The following is a 12,138-nucleotide window of genomic DNA, read 5'->3' as shown; positions in this document are numbered from 1 at the left end:
ATACAGGTCACACTCAGACAGTAAAGTATATAGTTGCGTTGCCTTTGTCTACCCCCAAAACTAGAAAATCAAAAGAGGGAATTGCCCAAGTAGGATGAAAGCGAAGCAAAGAAACAAAAAGTGGTGATGCTGGAAGTGAACTTAGATGTGATTAGGAAATAGCTGAGCGTGCATATGACGACACTGCCACCATGTGAGAGCCTGCAGATATGCGACCAGAGGAACTGAGCGCAGGAGAACTTACCAACATGAAGGAGGACAAGCTGAAAATGTCCCTAGAAGTTATGGCAGTAAAAACTTTCCCATTAAAGGAACGCTGAAAGACATTCATGACTTTGAAATCACAAAGTGCAAAATGTGGGAAACTGTTCTAAACTTAGAAAGAAATATGACAATCCATCGAGGCACAGAAAAGATACAATGCGAAGAAAGTAAGCACTGCTGAAACTGCTCAATAGTATTTCTTACAAAGGAATTAGACATTTTAATTCCCACTGTTTTCAATTACACTATATTAAATATTAGTTTTGCTATATTTAAATTTCCCTATACATTTTTAATTGAAAGTTTTTAATGTTTTGACAAAATATTTTGAATGTTATGATCTAGCAATTCTTTTGGGAATATACCCAAAAGAAATGAAAAAACTAACTTGACAAGATATCTGCACCACCACATTCACAGAATTATTTATAATAGTGAAGATATAGAAACAATTAAGTGTCCAATGACAGATGAATGACAGATGAAGAAGTTGTGGCACATTTATATCTACAATGGAGTATTATTCAGCCATGAAAAATGAGGAAATCTTGCCATTTGTGACAAAATGGATGGACCTTGAGGGCATTATGCTAAGTGAAATAAGTCAGATAAAGACAAATACTATACAATCTCACTTACATGTGGAATATTAAAAGAAAAAAAACAGAAAAGGAGATCAAATTTGTAGCTACCAAAGGCTGCAGATAGGGGGAAAGAGAATTGAAAAAGGTGGTCAAAAGGTACAAATTTTAGTTCCATGATAACGAGTATTAGGGAAGTAATGTACAGCATGATGACTATAACTCACCCTGCTGTATGATATATATAAAAGTTGTTTGAGTAAATCCTAAGAGTTTCCATCAAAAAGAAAAAAAGTTTTTTTCTTTTCTGTTTTCTCTTTCACTGTATCTGTATGAAATGATGGATGCTAACTAAACTTATTACAGTAATCATTTGACTATATATGTCAAACCATTATGCCGTATACCTTAAACTTATACAGTGACTTATGTCTATTATATCTCAATAAAACTGGAAAAAATAAGTGAAATTAGAAATTATTTGAATAAAAATGAAAATACAACATATTAGAACCTGTGGACGTTGGTTAAAGAAGCTACATAGCACTACGTGCCTTATACCCTAAATTTTTTTTTTTTAAAAGAGGAGCAAATTAAATTCAATATAAGCAATAATATAGTTCAACAAGGAAAGCAATGAAATAGAAAACAGATAAACCATACAGAGAATCGATGAACCTAAAAGCTGGTTCTTTGAGAAAACCAATAAAATTGTTAAACCTATAGCTAGACTGACTGATGAGAAAAAAAGAAAGAAGACGCAATTTATCAATATCAGGAATAAAAGAAGTAACAGTATAGATATGAAAAGGATAAAAAGAGATTATGAACGGCTTTATGCCTATACCGTCAACACCTTGAAGTTAATCAATTCTTTGAAAGATAAAAACTACCAAAGCTCATTCAAGAAGAAATAGATAACCTGAGTAACAATATTTCTAATTCATTTACTAATTTCTCTACTAAAAAATTTTAATTTTTAGTTAAAACCTGTCCACAAAGAAAATTCCAGGCCCGAATGGCTTCATTCCTGACTTTTATCAAACATTTAAGAAGATCATATCAATTCTATACACTGTTCCAGAAAAACGAAAAAGGAATAATATTGTCCAATTCATTCTCTGTAGCCAGTATTAACATGATACCAAATACAGAAGATATTACAAGAAAATAAAAATGAAGACCAATATTCCTCATAAAAACATGCAAAAATTCTAAACATAATTTTATCAAACAAATGCAACAATACATAAAAAGGATAATATATCATAACCAAGTAGAGTTTTATACTAAAAATGTAAAAGTGTTTTATATTTAAAAAATCTACCAGTGTAAGTCAGCACTTTAATAATTAAATAAAAAATATATGATTACTTTAATGGTCACCAAAAAAAGCATTTGGCAAAATCCAACAACTATTCCTGTTTGTAAGCAAATAGGACTTAGAAGGGCAGTTCCTCAACTTGATAAGAGGCTTCACCAAAATCCACCAGTTAACATCATATGTAATGGTGAAAAAGACTGAATGCTATCAACTAAGATCAGGAACAAGACAATAATGTTCATCCTTAACACTTCTATTCAATTTTGTATCAGAGGCTCTGGTCCGAGCTACCAGGCAAGAAAAAGAAATAAAAGGCATACAGGTTGAAAAGAAGCAAAACTGTCTTTATCGCAGACATCATGATCATCTACACAGAAAACTTACAAATCTGTAAGAAAGTGACTTGAATAATGTTAGTTTTATGAAGTTGTAAGATATAAGATCAATATACCAAATTCAACTGTATTTCTGTACACTAACAACAAAAAAAACAGAAATTGAAATTTAAAAATATCTATATGTCATTTGCCGTATCATCAAAAATATGAAATGCTTCAGGATAAATATGAAGAAAAAAATGTCAAAGACCTCCAAACTGTTACCACTGCTGAGAAAAATCATAGGAAACCTCAATAAATGGAGAAATATAGTTTTTTATGGGTCAGAAGAGTCAATATTATTAAGATGTTACTTCTCCCCAAAATGATCTATATAGTCAATGAAATCCCAATCAAAATATAAGCAGATAACTGTAACGATTGATAAGATCATAAAATTCCCAAGAATAGAAAATAATGAACCATTCACCATTATATTTTTAATAGACTTTAATTTTAGAGCAGTTTTATGTTCACAGCAAAATTTAGTGGAAGGAACAGATATTTCCCACATATCTCCTGCCTTCACACATACACAGCCTCCCCTACTGTCAACATCTCCTATCAGAGTTCCCTATTACATTTACAAGGCTAGTATAACCTTCAAACTAAAACTGCGGAAGGAGAGAACAAGCAAGCAAAATTACAGGCAAATCTCACCCAGGAACAATGATTTAAAAATGCCAATAAATAAACAAACCAATCACAACTAATAATATATACAAAAAGATAATAATACATCATGAAAAAGTTGATTCATCACAGGAATGCAAGGACAGATTAACAGTAAAAAAAAATCAGTTAATATTATTCGCCATATTCCTAGATTAAAAGAGAAAAACTATAAAATAAATTTAATTGCTGTAGAAAAAAAATTCAATAAAAATCAAATATATAAATATTTCTAAAAAATCTTATTCAATGAGGAATATAAAGAAACTTTGTTAAATAAGAAATGTTAACTATCAAAAACCAAGAATACAACTATACTCAATGGAAAAATATTATCAGAATTCCCATTCAAATCTCAAATAGGATAAAAATATTTGCAATAAAATATAATAAATATAAGGTGGATAGGCATGAATTCAACAAAATATCTGCAAGACCTTTATAAAAGGAAAAAATTGTTTTATATTGAGATATTTTTAAAATCCTAAATAAATGAAGAGGTATACTATGTCCATGGATAGTAAATAGATTCAGTACAATTCCAAAATACCAACATGGGTTTTTGTGGGTATTGATAAGGTGATTCTAGCTTTTATGTGTAAAAAAAGGTGCAAGTACTAAACATAAAAGAAAAAAATTTGACATAAAGGATTTCAAATTATAAAACTACTATTTATCTAAAAACATTGTTAAGAAATATATAGACAAGCCATAGACTAGGAAAAAATATTCGCAACAAATCTGAAAAAGAAACTAGTCTAAGGCCATGCCACCCTGAACAAGCCCGATCTCGTCTGATCTCAGAAGCTAAGTAGGGTCGGGCCTGGTTAGTACTTGTATGAGAGACCACCTAGGAAGACCAGGTGCTGTAGGCGTAAAAAATAAAAAATAAGGGATTGTAAGCTGACAAAGTCCTTGCAATCTGCGAGGTCAACGAAGGGTTGCCTCGCCTAAAAGAAAGAAAAGAATAATAAACAAACAAACAAACAAACAAACGGAATTAGAATATGTAAATGAACCCAGAATACTTAAGAAATTCCAACAACTCAATAACAAAAAGATAATTTGTTTTGAAAAATAGATAAAGCCTGAACAAATACTTTACAAGGGAAAATATACAAATGGCCGATAAGGACATAAAAAAGTATTGGACATCAGTCCTCAGAAAAATATACTAGTAACAATTCACAAGATACCACTTTAAAACCATTATATTAGTTCGAATTGTAAGGTCTGATAACATCAAATGTTGGCAAGAATGTGCAACTAAAATTTCTTGCTGGAATATACGTTTATTAAAACATAAACTAAAACACTAGGCAAAAACCATTCAGTAGTAAAACATATACCTATCATACAATCAATCTATTCCACTACTAGGTATTTACCCAAAAGAAATGAAGACATATGCTCCTTCAAAAACATGTACACAAATGTTCATAGGTGTTTTATTATCAAAAGCCAAAAACTCACTGTTAGGTATCTACCCAAGAGAAATAAAAATGTATGTTCCACAAAGATTTGTACAACAAAGTCTATGGCAACTTTATTCATAATGGCTCCAAAGTGAAAACAAACCAAATAACTTAATAGAATGAACTGTGGTACAGTCCATACAATGGAATACTAGTCAGCAATAAAAAGAACAAACTATTAATACATGCAACGACATAGACAAATCTCAGAAACATTATACTGAGCAAAAGAAGCCAGATACAAAAGAGTATATGCTATATGATTCCATTTATATGAAGTTCTAGAATTAATCTATCATAAATGAAATTAGAACAGTGGTTGTCTCTAGAGGCTGAGGGTGGGCTGACTGCCAAGTAGTACAAGGAAATTTGTGAAAGGGATGGGGTATGGGTTACACAAGTGAACAAACTTGTTAAAACTTATACAATTCTACACTTGAGATCTGTGTATTTTACTGTATGTAAATTATACCTACAGAAAAACTTACCTTATATTTTAAAAATCGCATAATAACAATAGTCTGAATCTTAAACTCTATATTTTCAAAAACAACTGAAATGGAGAAAGGTATATATCACTAAACTCTTTTGACCTATTTCACAAATTTCACAATATTAAATTACCTTTGTATTCCAAGAATAAGCCACACTCAATTCCTGGTTTATTTTTTATAACTTACTGATGGACTCTCTGATAAAGTTCTATTTATACTTTTTTGAATCAATTTTTAATAAACTAAAAACATTACTTAAAAAAAAATTTCATGCACACCATACAATAAAGCAATGGTTATTTGCATAAGCAGCTGATTCCAGACTCTGGGACAAAGTATGTTCAATCTGAGATTGGGACAGAATGAAAAGAATCATTTTAAAATTAACGGGAACATGTAAGAAGGACACAGGAGCCCATGTGAAGAGGTTCCTACTGATCAAACTTGATACAATTTGAACAACAAAATAATAACAACTCTGATTGAAACATGTTAAATAAAAATTCCATGGACCATAGTGACACTCAAAAAGGAGAAAGCAAAAGTCAAAAGAAAAATAACTGACTACTACTGGAGGGGAATATTACACTAACACCTCATTTTAAAAACTGCTTCTATTATAGATGTTTCATAAAAAGTATCCAGTACCTAAGACATTTGATATGTACATCAAAATATAGGCCACCCATGCATAGAAAGTTAGCTGGACTTAACAGTTAACTAGGACATTTGAGGAAGAATGATTAAAGATTTGTACAAGAAATTTTCAAACTTGTTTCTATTTACCACTATTATTATTTCTGTTCCAAGAACATATCCAAAGTCCAGAATATTCAAGGAAGAAAAGGAGAAGAGTTTGAAGAGAAGTAGAGAGAGAAAGACGAAGAGAAAAGGCAAGACAACTGTCAGCCTCCATCTGTAAGCTACATCCTTTTAACTAATATTAATTACCTTTTACTTTACCATCAAAACATGTATCATCAAAAGATGAAAGTGGTTCTAAATAATGCTTTTACATTTATACATAATATCTTCAGTTAGAGATCTAAAATGACACTGGATCTTCATTTATTCAAAATTTATATAATCATTGCTATCACAGGTGGAAGCTAAACTTCCTTTCACCAGATTAAACTGTCTTCATTCTTAAAACCCAAAATTAGCAAACAAGCCACAATATACTATATGCCATAGCATAGGTCTTCTGTGAATAGCTGGGATCTTCAACTGCTTCAGCTGCAATACAAGCCATTGAGCCTTAGCCAATGCAAGCCAATTTGAATAATCAATATGACAACCTTATTTTTCTAATGCAAACAGGATTGCTACAGTAAGGTGTCTCACTGCCACATCACAGTCATGGCCTCTTTTAACCCCTAATTAGATTGAGGCGATTATCCCTGCTCTTCCTTACAAGTGTACAGCTTGGATAAGGGATGACAAAAGCTATCCGCTACTTATTCAGCCTTTGCAGACAGCAGGTTATCCAGGGAGATAGAGAATAAAATCAACAAACAATTGTTATTCATATCATCATCTAAAGTGTTAAGATAGTCACAGTTTCCATACATGCAGACTGAATATAGCCTAGAGCATGAGGTAACTGCAGACTGCTTAAGACCATCAGGGTTACACAGATGGAAATTCATGGTGATGTTAGGGAATTATGTCTAAATCAAACTTATTTGCATAAAAAGAAATGATTGGGGATTTGTCTTTTGTATATAATATATCAAGATTTCATTATGTTTCTCTTCATGAATTCTTTGAAGCTAAATTTTAATACTGATTTTCTAAACACATAGCATTTATCATGAAAAGAATGCCAAAATTAATAGTTTGCAGAAACTTGAATGCTTTAAGATTCAATTAAAATACTCTCAGATATAAAATATAAAATAGGAAAATTTTCTACACTAGTTCTTGCATTAAATTTAGATAATTAACTCTGTGAATTCCAAATGTTTTTCTTAACGCTCATAACAATTTCTGAAATCTTGCTTATCACTTCAGATCCACAAGTAACAAGATAACTGTGGTTACTAGAAAATAATCAAAGGTAGTTGCAAAGACACCAAAACTGCTAGCTTTGTAGTAAGTTGAACTAAGCTAACTTGAGGACAATATAGAAGGCTGGGCCTCTGATAAGAAAAAACTTTGGTAGGAATATCTGCATCTACTCTGAAGATGATAAAGTCTCTAGAAATAGTTAAACAAGGAAATGTTGAAAAAGACTTTATATCTTTTCCTTTTCACTTAAAAGGATCAGTAGGTGTCTCGTTTTGTCTTAATGACTTTGCGGGAAGAAAAATAATGAGAAGGCCACAATCTTTCCTATTGAATTTTTTCCATTTTATATTATTCATTTGGTCAGTCTACTCAGTCAACATGGTTGCCTTTAATGCAGCCAACCAGGAGTATATGATGTTTCTAATAATAGCGGTCTCAGCTCAAAACTTCATGCAATGCCACTCTAAGAACGATCAAAACATTTTAAATGTCTCCATTGGTAGCAAAATTTGTCATTAAGTCATGAGTCACTTAACCCAAATTCTCATGTAGAGCATTGTGATTACTTGGTTATCAGGGGATCATTCAACCAAGCTGTATCACGATAGTTTGATTTCGTGATCGCCAACCTGTCTGAGCAGTGTAAGACTATCTAAAATGTGTGCCCTGTTCCCCTGACATAGGCTGAAACATGACTTCATTCTTAAAGCTGGGCAGGCCTTGACAAGCAAGTCATAATTCACTTCTAAATGTATCTCCATAGCACCATGCTTGGACACAGAAACCTAAGGCTTCTATGTATTTCTTTTTCCAGAATGTTTGCAGTCAGCAATTTAATTTTAAACACCCGATTTTAAGCAAAATGCTTTTCTTATAGTAGATCATATAATATTTATTTTTGTAAAATGGAACTGATAAGAAAAAAGAAATCAATTGTCAAAAGATATGGGAATACTTAGCTAGAGTTGATGAAATTCATTAAGCTCAGTTTACTTAAATTGAATGTTAAGATTTGAATCAACTATGATTTTATTTCTGTAATCATTTCTGTTCTTTTTTTATATATATATTTAAATGTATTACATGATACCTTCCAAAAGTAAACATAAGCCATACATGTCTACTAAAGATTTTAGACTAAAATTTTTTAAGGATTTAGTAAAATATATGCTGGTAAATTGCATAAAACCAAAGTAAACAAAAACATATAGACAGTTGTTTTCAATTACCTTTCCTTTTATCTAGAGTTAAACCATCAGTGCTAAAATTCAAAAACATTAAAAGAGAAAAAAGTAACAACAAAGAATATTTTAGCCAATGAGTAAAGAACAAGCTCATTCCTACCGTCTTAATCAGTCTTTATTTGCATTATTTTACTATTTTTATGTTTTCTTTGTTCTTTCACTCACGACTTTATATATCCTTGAAAAGTTACTAGCAAACGTTTATTAAAAGTATAATAAAGTACCAGACCTTTGAATAATTTGAGAAATGTGAAGTGAAAAATTAAATTATAGCATATAAAACTATTGATTTTCAAACTCTCTTCTGCAGCCCAACTTTATATAAAACTCCAATATTGTCAGCATATCTCAATATCCCCACTCAGAAGAAAGAATGCATTATTGGTTTCTTGCTTTGATTAAAAGCAATGTAGCATACTTTAATTTAAAAAACATAATAGTTAAGGTCAGTAAATAAAAGGTCAGTTCATCTTATCCAGTTCTGAATTCTGAACTAAGAGTGGCAATGATAACTACAGATTAGTCGCACATGTGACTAGAGAACCAGAAAATGGTATCTCTGAAAACATGTAATTTATTCAAGATGTGGGCCTTAGTAATTTGGAAGCCATTTTTATACAAAGACTAACAGATATTCTTCAACTCTACTACCAGACAAAGAAGAAATAGGATAACAGATTTAGGTCAACTATAAGAAGGCATAACTAGAGTGTGTTAAGTAATCAAATAGGCTCCTAAAGGAGGCTGGAATTCTCTGTGTCAAGGACTTTAAAAGGATACCTTCTAATCTTTCAGAAACAGTTTTTCTGAAGGCAAGGGATAGATTGATAGTCTTTCTCACCTTAAAATAAAACTCTTCTTGAAACCATGTATTTATGTCATGTCATGTTTTTGTATTTGTTTCATTCATAATTTAACATTTTACTAAGAGTATTCCAGATTTAATTTAGCAGAGGGCTAGAAACATTGGGGGTAATATATGAATAGGGCTCAACACTGCATGATAATGGGACAAAGTGTTAAAACTCTTAAAAGAACTTAAAATAATTAAAATTTTGTATTAGATAACTCTTTAGATAAGTTATAAAATATAACATCATCCATCAAGACAGTCTGTATATAAACTATAAATAATTTCAAACAAATCAAATAGAAATAAAGCCCCCTAAAACTAATGTAAGTGGAATGGCACAAATATTTTAATTTATTCACTTAATTTCTTCTCTAATATTAAACAAACAAGTCCATTTTGTTTTGTTCCCCAAATGAGGTACAGGTAATATATACATAGAAAATATAGCAATTAACTTACTGAGGCAAGAACGTGAACCTTAGAAATCACACCAATATAAATGTTCTCTTTATTTATGCTGCCAAGTCAAATTTTGATTGGATCCGAACCAAATGACCAAAGTTAACATCGCCAATAACAGAATAAACCAATACTTTTGTTTCTTGGTATGCTATGCTGAGAAGGACACAACATCACTTTTGTGGCATTCCTGGCCAAAAATGTGCAACCTAAATCTAATCATTAGGAAACATAAGACAAACCCAAATTGAGGGATATTCTATAAAACGATTGGCCTATATAGCTTTAAAAATATCAAGACAAAGAAAAGCTGAGAAACTGTTCCACATTAAAGAAGACCTGACATGACAACTAACTGACATACATGACCCTGGACTGGATCCTAGATGGAGGGGAGGTGTGGCTGATGTATAAATAAAAAGTTATGTGACGTAACTGGGACAATGGACCACTGATTAAATAATAATACTATATCAATGCTGAATTTCTTGGTTTTGATTACTGTACTATGGCTATTTTTAAAGTTCTTATGATTTATACACAAAAAATATTTAGATTTAAAGGGATTGATTCCTGCCACTCTCAAAAATTTCCAAAAAAAAAAAAAAAAAGGGTGTGTGTGTGTGTTTGTGTCTACTGGGAAAGAGACAGAGAGAGAGAGAATTTGATAAAACAAATGGGACAAAATGAAAACAACCGGTAAATCTGGATGAGTACATGAGATTTCTTTTTACCCTTCTCACAACTTTGTAAAATTAAAATTGTATCAAATAAAAAGCTTCAAAAAAAATCTTCATTGGGCATATTAATTTCTATACAGTACTTTCAGTTCCAACCAGAACTTAGATTTCAAATATGACAGCACAGAAAAAAACTCACATTTAATAGGCAAGGAAAAGCTGCCCTTAAAAAAGTATACATATATCATATAGTCCTAAAACACTATTTAATATATTTAGAATTCTGAAATTTATAAAGCTATATTAGATAGCATAAAATAACTTTAAAACCACAGTAGATTTTGGTATTTTCAGTCTTAAACTGCTTTCATCTGATAATTTGACAAATCATACTCACCTTATGTTTTCAGGCATCCCATTTTTAAGGTGATGCCAACTCCATCATTTTTCAGTCATTTTATCAATAATGATATCAAAATTGGGATAATATGATGGAAAAATCAAAACATATAATCTAAAAAGAGGGTTCCCCATCCATTAACTTCAGAATATAAGAAGCTAAAGCCATCCAGTTCCCAAGTATACAGTTTTTAACGGTTTACTACATCACATAAATAAAATTTAAAAGTAAAAAACTTTTAGATATTACAGTGGTTTGTGGCCCTCCAAAACTCGACTCGGCTCAACAAATCGTATTCCTTAGTATTTAATTTTCTTAATTTCTCTCATTTAAATTAAATGAAAATCAACTAAATTAAATTTAATTTAGTATTACTCCTTAGGAGGGGCAATAATTTTTTAAAAACTTGAGAACATTGGTATACAGAAATATTTCTCAACCTTAAGTTCCCCTTATGCAAAATTCTAAATGGCTCTTATTTGCTAATATACACATTTCAACCCACCATTTTGGTTCCAGTATGTACAAACTACACACTTGCAGAGGAGAGTAAACTCGAAACTGTGAATTGTACACTCTCGGCATTGGTAAATAAGAAGATATTGAGTCAAGCGCTTTACTATGAAGTTATCACAGGCTAAAGCCTAGGTAACACCAGGCACGGGGCACATGGACTGAGAAAAGTCTAATCAGCAATCTCGAAAATCCAAGTTATTACTTATCTCTTGTGAACCAATGGATTTAAAAAACTATTAGAACTTCACGGAAGAGAAATGAGAAGGTTCTAGTATAAAACAATGAAAGTGGCAATTAATGGTTATGTTAATTACTAAGCTATTGCCTCAGTCATAGCCAGAACTTTGCAAATGACATTTTTCATTTGGCGTCTACCTCTCTATTAGGCTTTGCTCGTAAGGGATTTTGGAGGGAGACTGAATAGTTTGAGAAAGTGAGAAGGGCTACCTTGTTTTACTTACTGCTCTGGTTAGGGCTGCCCCAGAAACAACTCTTTACTCTAGAAACTGGAACTAACTCTTTAGCAGAGTTGGTTCCAATTTCTAGGTGTTTTTTTCCTCCATTCTCCTAGAACCAGACCCATTACATTTCCTCAGAGACATTAGCAGTAGCCAAGCAGCACTCCTTTTCAAAGGTCTAGGTCTTAGCTCTGTGGAGCCCCTCCCACCAGCCCTGTAGTACCAACACTAGCCAAGCAACACCTTATAGTCAGGCCTCTGCATCTCAGCTCTGCCCTTCTCTCAGATACTAAATCCTGATAATCCCAATTCTTCTCTTTATTCCTTCCCC

The 12,138-nt window shown here is 31.7% G+C and overlaps 1 protein-coding gene and 1 pseudogene across 1 annotated transcript in view; one reads left to right on the top strand and one right to left on the bottom strand.

Annotated features, from left to right (window-relative positions):
• RSRC1 (arginine and serine rich coiled-coil 1) overlaps positions 1-12,138 on the bottom strand; it is a 372,620-nt gene that overhangs the window by 240,258 nt on the left and 120,224 nt on the right. The window lies entirely within an intron of this gene.
• Positions 3,975-4,093, top strand: LOC111733037 (annotated as a pseudogene).

This window comes from Pteropus vampyrus, unplaced genomic scaffold, assembly GCF_000151845.1.
Source record: "Pteropus vampyrus isolate Shadow unplaced genomic scaffold, Pvam_2.0 Scaffold12, whole genome shotgun sequence".
Classification (NCBI taxonomy): domain Eukaryota; kingdom Metazoa; phylum Chordata; class Mammalia; order Chiroptera; family Pteropodidae; genus Pteropus; species Pteropus vampyrus.
The sequence above is the reverse complement of the archived record's forward strand: the minus strand, read 5'-3'. Positions and strand labels throughout refer to the sequence as shown.